The sequence below is a fragment of the Halichoerus grypus genome, chromosome 1 (assembly GCF_964656455.1).
Source record: "Halichoerus grypus chromosome 1, mHalGry1.hap1.1, whole genome shotgun sequence".
In the NCBI taxonomy this organism is placed as follows: Eukaryota; Metazoa; Chordata; class Mammalia; order Carnivora; family Phocidae; genus Halichoerus; species Halichoerus grypus.
Window position 1 is genome coordinate 111,108,526 of NC_135712.1, and position 15,197 is coordinate 111,123,722.

General features: G+C 36.6%; 1 protein-coding gene across 7 annotated transcripts in view; it reads right to left on the minus strand.

Annotated features, from left to right (window-relative positions):
* Positions 1 to 15,197, minus strand: part of RNF13 (ring finger protein 13) — a 219,542-nt gene that overhangs the window by 76,494 nt on the left and 127,851 nt on the right. The gene's annotated exons all lie outside the window — the stretch shown is intronic.

A 15,197-nucleotide genomic window follows, 5' to 3' on the forward strand; every position in this document is an offset into this window, starting at 1 on the left:
GCTCTTAATTTGTAAGTTGACATAATCATCTACTTAGATGAATTAATAAAAGGCTGCGAGAGAAAACAACTGAGTTTAGAATTCTGTATCCAGCTTAAACTTCCTTCAAAAATGAAGGTGAGGAGCGCCTGGGTGGCTCACTCAGTTGAGCAACCGACTCTTGATTTTGGCTCAGGTCATGATCTCAGAGTCCTAGGATTGAGCCCCAAGTCAGGCTTAGTGCAGACTCTGCTTGTACCCCTTCCCCTCGCGCACTTGCTCACTCTCTCTCTTTCTCTCTAAAATAAAATAAATAAAATCTTTTAAAAAAAAACATGAAGGTGAAATTAAGACATTTCCAGGTGAACAGAAACAGAGAATCTGTGTCAGTGGCCCTACAAAATATCAAAAGGAGTCTTTCGGCTGAAATGAATGAAATGAAGAGTAGCCAATAACTTGAATCTACACAAAATAAGTAGCAGCAGTAAATATAACTACATAGGTATTATGAAAACAGTATAAAGATATTTTTATTGGGCACCTGGGTGGCTCAATCAGAGTGCCCAACTCTTGGTATTGGCTCAGGTTGTGATCTCATGGGTCCTGGGATCCAGCCCCACATCAGGCTCCCCCCTCCCCGCCCCCCAAGCAGGGATTTTACTTTAAGATTCTCTCCCTCTGCCCCTCCCCCCACTCATGCTTACGTGCTGGCTGACACTCTAAAATAAAGTTTTTTTTAAAAAGGTATTTTTATTTGTATTGTTTTGTTTTTTTAGGACACCTAATTTTTATTATTAGATTCAACAGACATACGTGACTCTGAAATTGCTATGAAAGTTTCTAAATGCATTCGCTCAATTTCTGCATTCTTCCCTCTGTTGACCAGAACAGTGTGTGAGGCAGCGGCCATTCCTGGCCTGCAGTCTTGAGGAATACTGTAGTCCACACTTTTTTTTTTTTTTTTAAGATTTTTATTTTTAGAGAGAGAGCGTGCATGTGAGGGGGGGAGGGGGAGAGGGAGAGAGAGAATCTCAAGTGGTCTCCCCACTGTGCATGGAGCCCAACACAGGGCTCAATCTCACTGCCCTGAGATCATAACTTGGGCCAAAATCGAGAGTAAGGTGCTTAACCGACCGAGCCACCCAGGTGCCCCTGCAGTCCACACTTTTTTTTTTTTTTAAAGATTTTATTTATTTGACAGAGAGAAAGACAGCCAGAGAGGGAACACAAACAGGGGCAGTGGGAGAGGGAGAAGCAGGCTTCCCACGGAGCAGGGAGCCCGATGCGGGGCTCGATCCCAGGACCCTGGGACCATGACCTGAGCCGAAGGCAGACGCTTAACGACTGAGCCACCAGGCGCCCCAGCAGTCCACACTTTTGATGCAGGCTGCCTGGGTCCAAGGACCCAGAGTGGGATCCCACAGGACCAGCCAAGAGGGTCCTTGGCTTCACACAGGATAGAAATCAAACACGAGCTGAGAGGAAGTGAGAGCAGAGTTTACTGAAAACAGAGAGAGTATAGATATGGACAGAGTGTCCAGGAGACTCGGAAAGGTAAGGAGAGTGAGTCTCCAAAGATATTTTTATTTCTAACTCTTTTCTGCTGTTTGCTTTAAAAGACAGCTGCATAAAAAAAATAATTTGTTAATGGACTTATATAAAAATACAATTTGTGTGACAATAATAGTACAAGAGCATGATAAAAGAGGTAGGGAATAAAGGTATATTGGACCAAAATTTTTATATGATATTTAAATTGACTCAGTACTAATCTGAACTACACTGTTTAACTTTAAATGTTAATTGCAATAGCAGGACCATCACTATGAAAATAACTAAAAAATACAGAAGAAACAACAAGGAAATTAAAAAGGCATGCTAGAAAATACCCATTTAACACAAAAAAAGGCAGGAATTGAAAAAATAAAAAAGACATAAGAGATAGAAAACAAATTAAGTGGCACATATAAATCCTACTTTATAATTACATTAAATGTAAACAGATTGAACATCCCAATCAAAAACCAGAGATTGGCAGAATGGATTAAAAAACATGATCCATCTATGTGCTTTCTATAAGAGAATCAAACTTTTCAAAGACACGCATAGGTTGGAAATGAAAGGAAAAAGATACATCATGCAAACAGTACAAAACTGAAAGATTAAAATTCTTACTAAGACAAAGAAAGACATTTTATAATGTTTTCCATCAGGAAGACATAGGAACCATAAACATATATGCACCTAATCACAGAGTTCCAAAATACATGAAGCGAAACTGAAAAAAGTGAAGGGAGAAACACATAATTCAACAATAGTTGGAAACTTCAATGCCCCACTCTCTCTAATGGATAGAACAAGTCAGAAGATCAACAAAGAAATGGAAGACTTGAACAAAACTATAAACTAACTAGACCTAACAGACATCTATAAAACATTCAACTCAACAATAAACATTCTTCTCAAGTGCATATTATCCAGGGTAGACCAGATGTTAGGGCATAAAACAATCCTCAGTAACTTTAAAGGTACTAAAATCATACAAAGTTCTCCAACCACAATGAAATGAAGTTAGAAATCAATATTAGAAGGAAATTTGGGAAATTCAGAAATACGTCAAATTAAACAGCATATCCTAAATAACCAATGAGTCAAAAAAGAAATCACCAAGGAAATTATAAAATACTTTGAGATGATGAAAACAAAACATATCAAAACTTATGGAATGCAGGGGCGCCTAGGTGGCTCAGTTGGCTGGGTGACTGCCTTCGGCTTGGGTCATGGTCCCGGGGTCCTGGGATTGAGTCCCACATCGGGCTTCCCTTGCTCTGCAGGGAGCCTGCTTCTCCCTCTCCCTCTGCCTGCAGCTCCCCCTGCTTGTGCTCTCTCTCTCTCTCTGTCAAATAAATAAAATCTTTAAAAAAAAAAAATTATGGAATGCAGTTAACACTGCATTTGACAAAATCAATACCTTTTCATAATAAAAAACACTCAATAAATATCAAAACAGGATGGTACCAGCACAAAAATAGACACATAGATCAATGGAACAGAACAGAGAGCCCAGAAAGAAGCCCACAACTATATGGTCAATTAATCTATAACAAAGGAGGCAAGAAAATACAATGGGAAAAAGACAGTCTCTTCAACAAACGGTGCTGGGAAAACTGGACAGCTACATGCAAAATAATGCATCTGGACCACTTTCTTATACCATACACAAAAATAAACTCAAAATGGATTAAAAATCTAAATGTGAGACCTGAAATCATAAAACTCCTAGGAAAAAAACACAGGCAGTATTCTCTTTGACATTGGCTTTAGTGACATTTTTCTAGATAGGTCTCCTCAGACAAGGGAAACAAGAGCAAAAATAAACTACTGGGACTACCCCAAGATAAAAAGCTTTTGCAGAGTGAAAGAAATGATCAACAAAATGAAAAGGCAACCTACTGAATGGGAGAAAATATCTGCAAATGATTTATCTGATAAGAGGTTAATATCCAAATACATAAAGTATACAACTCAACACCAATATGTGTTGACAAGGATGTGGAGAAAAAGGAGCCCTAGTGAACTGTTGGTGGCAATATAAATTAGTGCAGCCACTGTGGAAAACAATACAGAGGTTCCTCAAAAATTAAAAACAGAAATACAATAAAACCTGGTAATTCTGCTACTGGGTATTTATCCAAACAAAACAAAAACACTAATTCAAAAAGATATATGCACCCTGATGTTGACTGCCACATTATTTATGATAGCCAAGATATAGAAGCAACGTTAAGTGTCCATTGATAGATGAATGAAGAAAATGTGGTGTATGCATACACACATACACAGAGTAATATTACTCAGCCATAAAAAAAGAATGAGATCTTACCATCTGCAACAACATGGATGGACCTAGAGGTATTACGCTAAGTGAAATAAGTCAAAGACAAATACAAATACCAAAAGATTTCATTTATGTGAAATCTAAAAGCCAAAGCAAAGCAGAAACAGCATAAATACGGAGAACAAACTCGTGGTTGTCAGAGGCAAAAAGGGGTGAAGATGAGTGGCAGGTACAGGTTCCCAGTTATATAATGAATAAGTCACAGGGATGAAAGGTACAACGTAGGGCACACAGTCAATGCTATTGTAATAGTGTTGTATGGTGACAGATGGTAGCTACACTTGCAGTGAGTATAGTATAACATATAGAGTTCAAATCACTATGTTGTACACCTGAAATTAATGTAACATGTATCAACTATACTTCAGCTAAAAAAATGAAAGAAAGGGCGCCTTGGTGGCTCAGTCGTTAAGCATCTGCCTTCGGCTCAGGTCATGATCCCAGGGTCCTGGGATCAAGCCTCGCATTGGGCTCCCTGCTCCGCGGGAAGCCTGCTTCTCCCTCTCCCACTCCCCCTGCTTATGTTCCCTCTCTCGCTGTGTCTCTCTGTCAAATAAATAAATGAAAGAAAGAAAGAAAGAAAGAAAGAGAAAGAAAGAAAAAGGATAATCTTCAACAAATGGTGCTGGAACAATTAGATACCCATATGCAAAAAAATAGAAAAGAATATTGATGCAACCCTTGCACCAAATTCAAATACTAACTAAAAATGAACCACTTAGACCTAAATTTAAAACATAACACTACAAAATTTTACAACATCAAAAGCACAATTCATAAAAAAAAAAAAATAATAGTTTCATCAAAATTAAGAATTTCTTCTCTTTCAAAGACATTGTTAAGAATAAACAAGTCATGGGCTAGAAGACAATGTTTGCACCATGCATATCTGATAAAGGACTTATATTCCAGAATATATCAAGAACTTTCAAAATTTATTAATAAGAAAACAACCCAATAAAAAAATGGGCAAAAGATTGAAGAGACTCTTTACCAAGCAGGCATATTGGTGGCAAATAAGCACATGAACAGTGCTCAGAAAAACCTGCTGGCTGGCTGGCTAGCTGGCTGGCTGACCAAATGATGGGGTTTAGCTTTCCTGAAGGTATCTGCTACCTGATTTAACTGTTTAGAATTCATTTTGATGATTATTCTAGTAATGAGAACAAGTGAAACAATTCTAGTGCAAACATACATACTAAAGCAAGATAATAAGTTGTAAATATCTCTATCTTCGGACCCTTCTAGTAAGACAAATAATTTTTAAAATGTTAGTGACATTAAGATAAATACAATGGGGGGCGCCTGGGTGGTTCAGTCGGTTAAGCAGCTGCCTTCGGCTCAGGTCATGATCCCAGGGTACTGGGATTGAGCCCCGCATCGGGCTCCCTGCTCGGCGGAGAGCCTGCTTCTCCCTCTCCCTCTGTCTGCCGTCTGCCGCTCTGCCTACTTGTGCTCTCTCTCTATCTCTGTTAAATAAACAAAAATCTTAAAAAAAAAAAAAAAGACAAATACAATGGATTAGGGCTGCTTCTTATGGAATTTCTTAATACAAAATGATGGAATCGTGCCAAGTTCATCTGAGTCAAACAATGTGATGGGGACCAATTTTATTTGATCCATGTCCTCAGCTTTCTAAAGATCTGCCCTGATGCAGGGATGGATTTTAGACTATTCAGTTAAGACTGCAAAAATGACAAATTCCAGGGGCACCTGGGTGGCTCAGTCGTTAAGCATCTGCGTTTGGCTCAGGTCATGATCCTGGGGTCCTGGGATCGAGCCCCACATCGGGCTCCCTGCTCCGTGGGAGGCCTGCTTCTCCCTCTCCCACTCCCCCTGCTTGTATTGCCTCTCTCACTGTGTCTCTGTCAAATAAACAAATAAAATTAAAAAAAAAAAAAAAAAAAAGACAAATTCCATAAAAAATTCTTCTCTCAGTTAGGCCTTTGATAGGTACTATCAGTGAGTTCAATACTACTAGACAAAGAGAGTGCAGATGGACATCCATTATGACCCTAACTAATAAGGGCATGTGTCTGAGAAGTCTACCTCACCACCACTTGGCTAGAGTAAGTTTCTGCTTTGTTTAATGCTAACAGTTTATTTCCTCAGCTCTCTTCATCTGCAGAAAGTATCTAAGAATTAAAAGTTGCTATTACCTTCTTTTCATAAAGACTTTGTTAGATGACCATTAGAGGACTCTGGGATTATGTGCTTCCCCCCTCACCTCTATTATTTCATATTTTTAATTTTATTTTGCAACCTATCTTATGGTAGAATAAAAATCTTAACTAGTCTCAATGAAGACTTTTTTTTCCTATTTCTTTTTTTCTTTTTCTGAAGTAAAGGCCACTGACCTGTTCCTCAGCCAGTTCCAAAGGATATCAGTTTATTTTAAACTGTTTAAGAAATTTAAAAGGTGGTCAGGCCTTTGTATTTACCCACATGCTCTGAGTACTATTATGAGAGCATGCCAAAGGTCCAGGAGATAGTCTAGCTACTGAATACAGCTTAGACTACCAGAGGATAAAATTATGTATAGTTAGCAGCAGAAGTTCATCTAGCAAGGTCCAAAGCTTGGTCTACCTCCAAACTCTCGTGTCCTTACCACCCCACTCTTAGGAGAGCAGGGTAAGTCCAAAGTTGCATGGTAAAAGAGGCCATCCTCCAAATATGGGATCCTTAATGACTACTTAGTATCAAAGTTCAAGAATTTAGTGACTTTGGTTCACTAGACAGGATATAAATTGTTGCACCAAGAACTCTAGCTATTGGTCTACTGCCTTTTAAAGCTGCAGACCTTTAAGAGCAGATAAGCACAAATTCAACTGGAAGCATCACCACCCTTCATTCAATTTCACTACAGGGAGGATGATCAGGATAGGTACATATGAATTAAAGGACATATCTGTTTAGAGACAATAAACAGAGAAAAATGCAAAGGAGCTACAGTTTGCTTCTTTTATTGGTAATAAGAAACAAGTTTATTGGCCACAGCTTGCTAGCTAACCTTATCTCATGCTCCAACACGTGTTAAGTTTCCTAGAAGAGATTTCCTAGTTCACGGATTTGCAGCTATTATTAGAATTCAACAGGTCTTATAGGCACTAGTTCAGGTAGGGTTTCTTCACTGCTCCCCTATGAGAAATGTGGAGATAAGGCTACAATCTATGAAACACCGATTCCTAATGTAGCCATTATGCTTAATAATGATAGCTGGAACTGTGTCTCTTGATTTTTTGGTAAACACTTCGGCGCTGGCATAGGGCAGGCCTTGAAAATGTAATGACCACATTTTTTGATGATATTGTTTGATATCATTGATATTAAAATGATATCACTGAATTAAACAATTAGAAATAGAAGGGAAATTCCCCATCCTGATAAAGAACATCTTGGTAAAAACATTAATTATCAGAAAACTAAGCCTGTTATCGTCCTGAAAAACAAAGATGATAAAATTAACATTTAGAGTACTCCGGAGGCAATTATTTTATGCTCCTTAAGGAAAGGAACTACCTTATTTGTATATATCTCAAGCCTAGAGGAAGCTCTCTCACATAAACACTTGTTTAATCAAACTAAATCACAACTAAGGTAACAGTCTGACCAGCCCTACCCAGCAAGACGTATGCCACAAAAATAAAAGTTCCTTATATCTGTTGCTTAGTTCCCCCTGAAAAGACATGCCAAAAATTTTACTTCAGCCACCATGGATAAAAATGGTCCTAAAATATTTTGCATTTTCCCAGCTTTCTCAGTAAAAGGTACCGAATATGATTTGACCTTTTCCAGTGACTGGGGGGATCATCATGAATAGGCTTTACCAGACCCTAGCTGGTTTTTCTCCTTAATGTTAAGTGTTAAATGTCACTTCCTCTCTATGCACTAGTAGTAGGCTAAACTAGTAGTCATTCCAGCCTTCCTCCAACCTTACCTCTTTTCTGTGGTAGAGAAACAAAGAAGTAAACCTGGTAAGAATTTAACTCTTAAAAAAAATAAATAAATAAGTACATAAAAGTTGTAAGAAAAACTGTCAAGCAAAGTATGTGGTTTTAATGCTGAAACTTTGTGACATTTATTATCGTAATACAAAGGCATGTTTCCTCTCTTATGTAAGATTATATTTTAAGAGTTTTGACCTTTTGGCAAATGGCATATGTTTATTTAGGCTTGGAGAGAAGTTGAATTTATTTAATTAGAAAATATTTTTGGTAGGGCTGGTAAAATTTGTGTTTGTATGCAAATCCATACTTACTTGTTTCAAGTATAGCAGAAAACAGAAGCTAGAATCCTTGGGAACTTTAAAAATTAAAAATTTTAGGTTACATTCCAGTGGCAGCATTTTAAAGTCAATCTTTGTTTTGGTACATGGGAAAGCAATTTTTAAATACTGAAAAGTAATAAAAATCATGAGTAGTAAAATAATTTAGTGGACGTGGATGAACTTTATTTTTTAAGAAAGAGAAATTTCATATACCAGAATATTATAGGTGGTATTGGTAAATACTATTTCATCAAACTTTATTATAGGCTATGCGTTGTATATGTATTGGGGCATGAATAAAAATAAATTTCTTCTTGTGGATTTGGCTGTACTTTCTTACAGTCAAAAAAGTTGAGGGACGCCTGGGTGGCTCAGTCGGTTAAGCGGCTGCCTTCGGCCCAGGTCATGATCCCAGGGTCCTGGGATCGAGTCCCACATCAGGCTCCTTGCTCAGCAGGGAGCCTGCTTCTCCCTCTCTCTCCCTCTGCTTGTGCTCTCTGTCAAATAAATAAAATCTTAAAAAAAAAAAAAAGTTGAAAACCTATTTATATAATGAGTTCTTAATGTTCTATAGATTGTCTGCAATCAGAAAAGAAATTTGTGCTTTTCATTGCAGCAATAATATTCTGCAACACACCATCACAAAGTCAAAGTCTTTAGCTTATAGGTCTCTAAATGTGGCTCTTTCCAAAGAAGTTTTTATATTTTATCTTGGAAATGATTAGTACAATAAATTAAAACTAAAAATAATCCTTTTTTTTTCTTAGAGACTTTAAGAAAACCCAAATAAACCTTTATGTGCAGCTATTTCTAATACTGCCACTAGTTTGAAGAGGCCTTTAAAAAAAAAACCTTTGTAATGAACTTTACCAGTTAAAATTAACCACATTAGTTAAAAGTTGCCTGAATAAATTTTTAGAATTGCAATTTAAGTTTAATAGACGTACCCATAAATTATTCTCTAGTTACATATGCATATTAAACTGCATGTTAAAATGAAAATTATCAAAATTCATATTTTTGATACTACTGGGACTCATATTCTATTCTAATCAAATCTTAATTATTTCTCATCCTAATGAGAATGAGAAGCTCCATTTCAACCCACCTACCACTGTAAACAAGGTTGTTGAAAGAACTTTTTATGTAACAAAAAGATAACTCTGCACTTACTATGAGCCAACCAAGAATTCCCAAGTACTGACAGACTTGTACTACACTTGAAATGTAACTGAGGAAACAATTACAAGGAGCATTTTGATGCTCAACACCACCCAGTGGTAGAAGTCTGAGCATACACTCATTCATTTTGGTGCTCCAAGCACTGAACTAAAAAACTCAGTACACAGAACTTCATAAAACGTAAGTTCTACTCCCAAGTAGCTGACGTGAGAAAGTACCCACGGGTTTTAAGGCTAGAATCAAGCTAGGGAGAAATAAAATAATAATATATAAAAAGAGAATCTACTGTAAAGAAAAAGGAAATGCACAGTACTTTTGGGGTTTGGTCTGGCCTTAGCAAAGAATTTTTTTCACCACAAACTTTTTCAAATACAAGACAGAAAATGAGTAGCTTTAACAAGCAATCACTTTGTGATACATTTAACATCACTCTATTAAAACATTTGAAATTACTATAAAAATATTCCAAATAGGAAGCTCCCTCATGAAGATCCGATATTAATACTAGTTTAATATGATCTGTAATTAGAATAAAACTTAAAAGAAAAAAAATTACCCAATGGAGACTTAAATGGAATTTGATTAATTAATATTAACTAATGAACATTAGTAAGTGACAGGTCTCTTAAACTTGCGTAGTGAGTATTAGATTGTATATACATACATTATGAATACTCTTTGTGTATGCTAGTTTCAAAACACAAAAAGGTAAAAAGTCAAAACAAAAAAGAAAACAGTATATAAGAGATCCTGGGTGGTTCTGGAACCTAGCCTCTTCTGACCACACTGGCTATACACTGGGTATTGGCGGTCCTAGCAGAATCTGAAAAAAACTGGAGCTTCACATTACAGCCCAAGCTCTATGGGACTTCTACGGATCTTCTGCAGAAAATGTGGTCTAACTGCATCCAAATGCCAACTGAAAAAGTTCTCTGGAAAACTGGTTTTCTTTTCTTTCAGAATTGCCAACACAAAGCCACAGTAACTCAACCATCAGCCTAGCACAAACTACCCTTTTCCCAGCCTAGATGTCTAACACAGAAGAAAAAGTTTTCCTTAAAAGGGAAAGAAATGAAAAAAAAAAAAAAAAAGAAATTAATGGGAGACTTAGAGAATAAAGACAGTTCTCAAAACCTACCTATGATCTTCCTTTTTTGTCTAAGGAAGTAAAAAGAAATTAAGCAGTAGAATCTCTTGGGCGCCTGGATGGCTCAGTTGGTTAAGCAACTGCCTTCGGCTCAGGTCATGATCCCGGAGTCCTGGGATCGAGTCCCACATTGGGCTCCCGGTTCCCCGGGGAGCCTGCTTCTCTCTCTGACCCTCTCCCCTCTCATGCTGTTTCTCACTCTCTCTCTCTCTCAAATAAATAAATAAAATCTTTAAAAAAAAAAAAAAGAAGTAGAATCTCTTTCTCAAATGATCGAAGCAATGCAGATGAGAATGGAGCAGCACTAGTAGATTCAGATGTCAACGTAAAAACTGTTAATTCTACCTACAGGATAAAAATTCCTAGAAATGTTATAGCAGGGAACAATCAATGGTTGAAATAAGATCCATAACTATAGCAAGTAATCCTATCAAGATTAAACCCCATTCCAACACCATTTTCTCCCCCATGTTATTTTGGGATCACTACAGGCCATGTTGGGAAAAGCTATTCCACAGAAGATGGTACTAGGCTCTAGTAACCTCTCTCTTTCATTCATAGAAGTTCAATGATATAATCCATCTTTTCCTCTTCCTTTAGATCCTATCTTCTCTCCCTCCCAGACATCCTTCATTTATAGTGTATCTGAGTAATCTGAACATCTTGATTTTGAAGCAAAGGAATGTGTGGGGATGAGATATGTAAATAAAGTCATGGGCATTACACATTTCATTGTTAGGTTAGGGTAAAGTACATGTAATTTACTATTTTTTAGGTTTCTTTTGATGAATATTACTTCCCTGGTAAAAGAAGAGTATTTTATCATTTTACTATTGCATAAACATTAAAAAGGAAACATAAATGTGTATAAAGGAACCTAATTTTTTTTTTTTTTTAAATTAGGCTCCATGCCCAATGTGGGGCTTGAACTCACAACCCTGAGATCAAGAGTCACATGCTCTATCAACTGAGCCAGCCAGGAGTCCCTAGGAACCTAATTATTAAAATGCAGATATGTTTATCAATTAAAGGCTGGAAGAAACAAATGAGTAAATTAATGAGCTAGTAGCACAAAGCTGTTTGAATCATATGTGGGTAGAAATGTTTCCATCCCCCAAGTAGCTCTGAAAATAATTCCTTTTGTAGAATCTTTTAAACATTATTCTGAAGTAGATTAATAACAAATGCTATAAATTACTTTGTAGGAATATAGAAAAGAGTAGGAAAAATTAAATAATGATAGTAAGCGACTATGAGATAATTTTCAGTTTCTAGTCAAGGTCATATCTACTTGCTTGGTACTACTGAAATAAAAGTGAAATCCTGGGAATCCCATGTCATATATCAGCCTAGAGGCCTAAAAGAGGATAATAAAAGGTAAAACTAGAAAGGAAAACTGGAGGACTATTTTATAAGATGATAAAATTTCATTTAAAAATTAGTATGTTTATTATAAGATCATCCAAATAACCCAAAAATGTTTATGGTAATTTCTAAATTTTTTCATAAAACATTGGGACCTAAAGAAAAATGTTTATGGGATAAATGAGTATTTGATTTAGAAATACTTCCAAGAACATTAAGTGAAGTGAACATGGAGCCAATAGAAGGTTCTAATAATATTGTTTATTCCTTAGTCCAGTTAAATTTAATTGGAAGCCCTTAAAGTTTTCTAAATTAGTTCATTCAGCAAATACTGAGCACACACCAAGTGCCACACACTGTATCAGACACTAAAACTATAGAATCTAAAACATTATCTTTTCCTCACAGAGATTAAAGAATATATAAAAGAAAAAGTGATTAAATGGGATTAAGTAATATATTAAAGAAGAAGTGATCTATTCAACTTGGGGAAAAATCAGGAAAGGTTTCAAATTACTTCATCTTAGAGCTAAAATAAGGTCAGGCTGTCCAGATGAAGAACATGGTAAAAATCAGATGGAAAGGGAGAGACTGCTCAACGCATATGCAGACTTGTAAAACTCTTGAAGGTCAAGGTGAGAGGGCAGGCAAAGTACAGACGTGACTTGAGAGAAAGGCATAAGTCAGGTAAAGGGGGTTTGTATGCCAGCTAAGTTTTATAAAAGTCATATTCCAACAGAAAATGAGTACCAACATATTCCTTATCATCTACAATCCAAATGTAATTCCATCCATGTCAGGAAAAAACAAAAACAAAAGGTAGAAGGAATAATATCTAAGTCCATTCAGCTTCTTGATAACTGGCCTATATGACTTTGCAGCTGCATCATTCAAAAATAATCATTAGAGCATAAAATGGTAATAAAATTCAGAAGTACATGCAGTGCACCATATCTGTTTACTAAGCTTCCCTAAAGTTCAATCAAAATAAAAGGACTATTTGAAGAAATTGTTGACTTAGTATTAAAACCATGTGATGAAAATATCTTGGATGGCAGTAGCAATGAACAGACTTCTGATAACTAACCTTTATTTGGTTATAAACATAGAAATTTGTGTAGTTCTGAAAAGTTCTATTTTAAGTGATTTTAGTGTTCTTGAAATAACCAGTTATTTTTACAAAATTAAGGGGAAAAAAGTCATATTTCCCACTGGGATGCCAATTCAAGTCTTCTGAAAACGGCCTCGGGAGATTACATTTTTCTAATTAAAAAATTTAATAACACCTTTATCAGAGCCAGCAATGTTTTTTAACTTCAAATACTCACCCAAAACTAGCATTCCCAAACAATTACATTTCGTCACAGTAAAGAACAGCATTGTACAAAGATAAACAAAACAACATTGTTTAGCTTTTCCTCTAAAGAGCTGCATTTTTCAGAGGATACAGTTTTTGTCAGTGTGAATAAAAGTGATTGTTTTCAGAATAAGCAACTGGCAGATAATCAACAGTTCTTACTAGCCTTCTGGACATCCTATATATCCAAAAACTAATTCCGAGTATGGGTTTTGCCACATTTCTTTAGAGCAAGATAAATTAAAAGGCTCAGATGGGCTTCTCTCAACAGAAGACAAAAAATTAAAACAGTGCTCTCTTTAACTTAGAATGTTACAAACAGTGCAATTTCCTACCTTCCAAAAATTGCTAATTGCATTTCTCCTGTCTTATTGGCTATCTGAGTCAGAAAGCATTTGGGATAGTCTGTATAGAAAAAGTGTGCCATTTTCTTTATTGTAGAACACAACTTCACTTCATCATTGACTTCTAAGGAAGAAATAAGAGAAGTCTAGGTTTCTTCAGTTATAGTACAACACTCATCTTTAAAAAAATCTAAAGAATTTCAAAAAGTAAACCCTGAAATACCCACCCCATCACCAAGATTACTGCCACCACAATTACTGAAAGATCTTGATGAAATTTTACTTCTTTTCCCTTCTGCTCTCCACTTCTTTTCCCTTCTGCTCTCCACAAAGGCAAGGGTTCCTTTCTCCAAGGAAAGCTTTGTAAAATACAGCTAGCTAATTCACATTTGTCTGAGATAATATGGGTATCATTTTTAATAGGAGGCATGACAAAAAATATAACCTTGCAACTACTATCAACTGCAGCATTCTGTATAGGGCTGAATTAAGCATTTCTAGTACTTGGTCCCAGGATGGTACATTGTAATAAGAAAGTTATTTTTTTAACTAGTTTCTTAAGTCAATGCATTCATATGGAATTGTAGATATATATGAATGAACCCCTATTTTATACAAAGAGCTATTTTTTAAAAAAGATTTTATTTATTTATTTGACAGAGAGAGACACAGCGAGAAGAGGGAACACAAGCAGGGGGAGTAGGGCAGGCAGAAGCAGGCTCCCCGGGGAGCAGGGAGCCCGATGCGGGATTCGATACCAGGACCCTGGGATCATGACCCGAACCGAAGGCAGATACTTAATGACTGAGCCACCCAGGCGCCCCAAGAGCTATTTATTTTCAATTCAGAAAAGTACTATAACATACATTCTAAGTGATTAGGTTCTATAACATACCTAATAAAAAACTATATATAATCATCAATTTGGAAGCCCAGAAAATACAGGCATAGGTTTTTGATCTGAAGATTATAGCTAACAAAGCTAACAGCCTATCAACCAATGACTACCCTTAGAAAAAGAAATGCTCTTTGGGATAAGATTCCAGTTGTTTTTCCAGTAACTATGATAAATTTATCCTTATTTCATACTACCTTGATAGGTGATCCATACTTCTTGAGTATTCATGAAACTTACATGCTGGCATGACTGAACTGTCCTTTATAAACCACAAGAGAAATTTCACACTCAACTGTCACTGAGTTATTGCATCATAGTGTGACTTACAGTTAATAATTTAGTTTCTGAAAGGTCCATGTGATGGTTAGTTGTATGTGTCAACTAGGCTAGGCTAAGAGATTCCAGAGAGCTGGTAAAGCAGTATTTTGGAGTGTGTCTGTGAAGGGGTTTCTGAAAGAGATCGGCATTTGATTCAATAGACTAAGTAAAAAAACATCTACCACTCTTATCAATGTGGGTGGGCATCATCCAATTTGTTGAGGGCCCAAATAGATGACAAGGTAAAGGGAAGACAAGTTCCCTCTCTCTTGCTGATATCCACCTCTCCTGCCCTCAGACATCAAAGCTCTTGATTCTTGGACCTTTTGACTCCAAACCATTAGCTCCCTTGGTTCTGAGGCCTTGGGACTCACACTGAATTATACCACTGGCCTTCCTGGTTCTCCAGCTTGCAAACAGCAGATTATGAGAAACTTCTAGG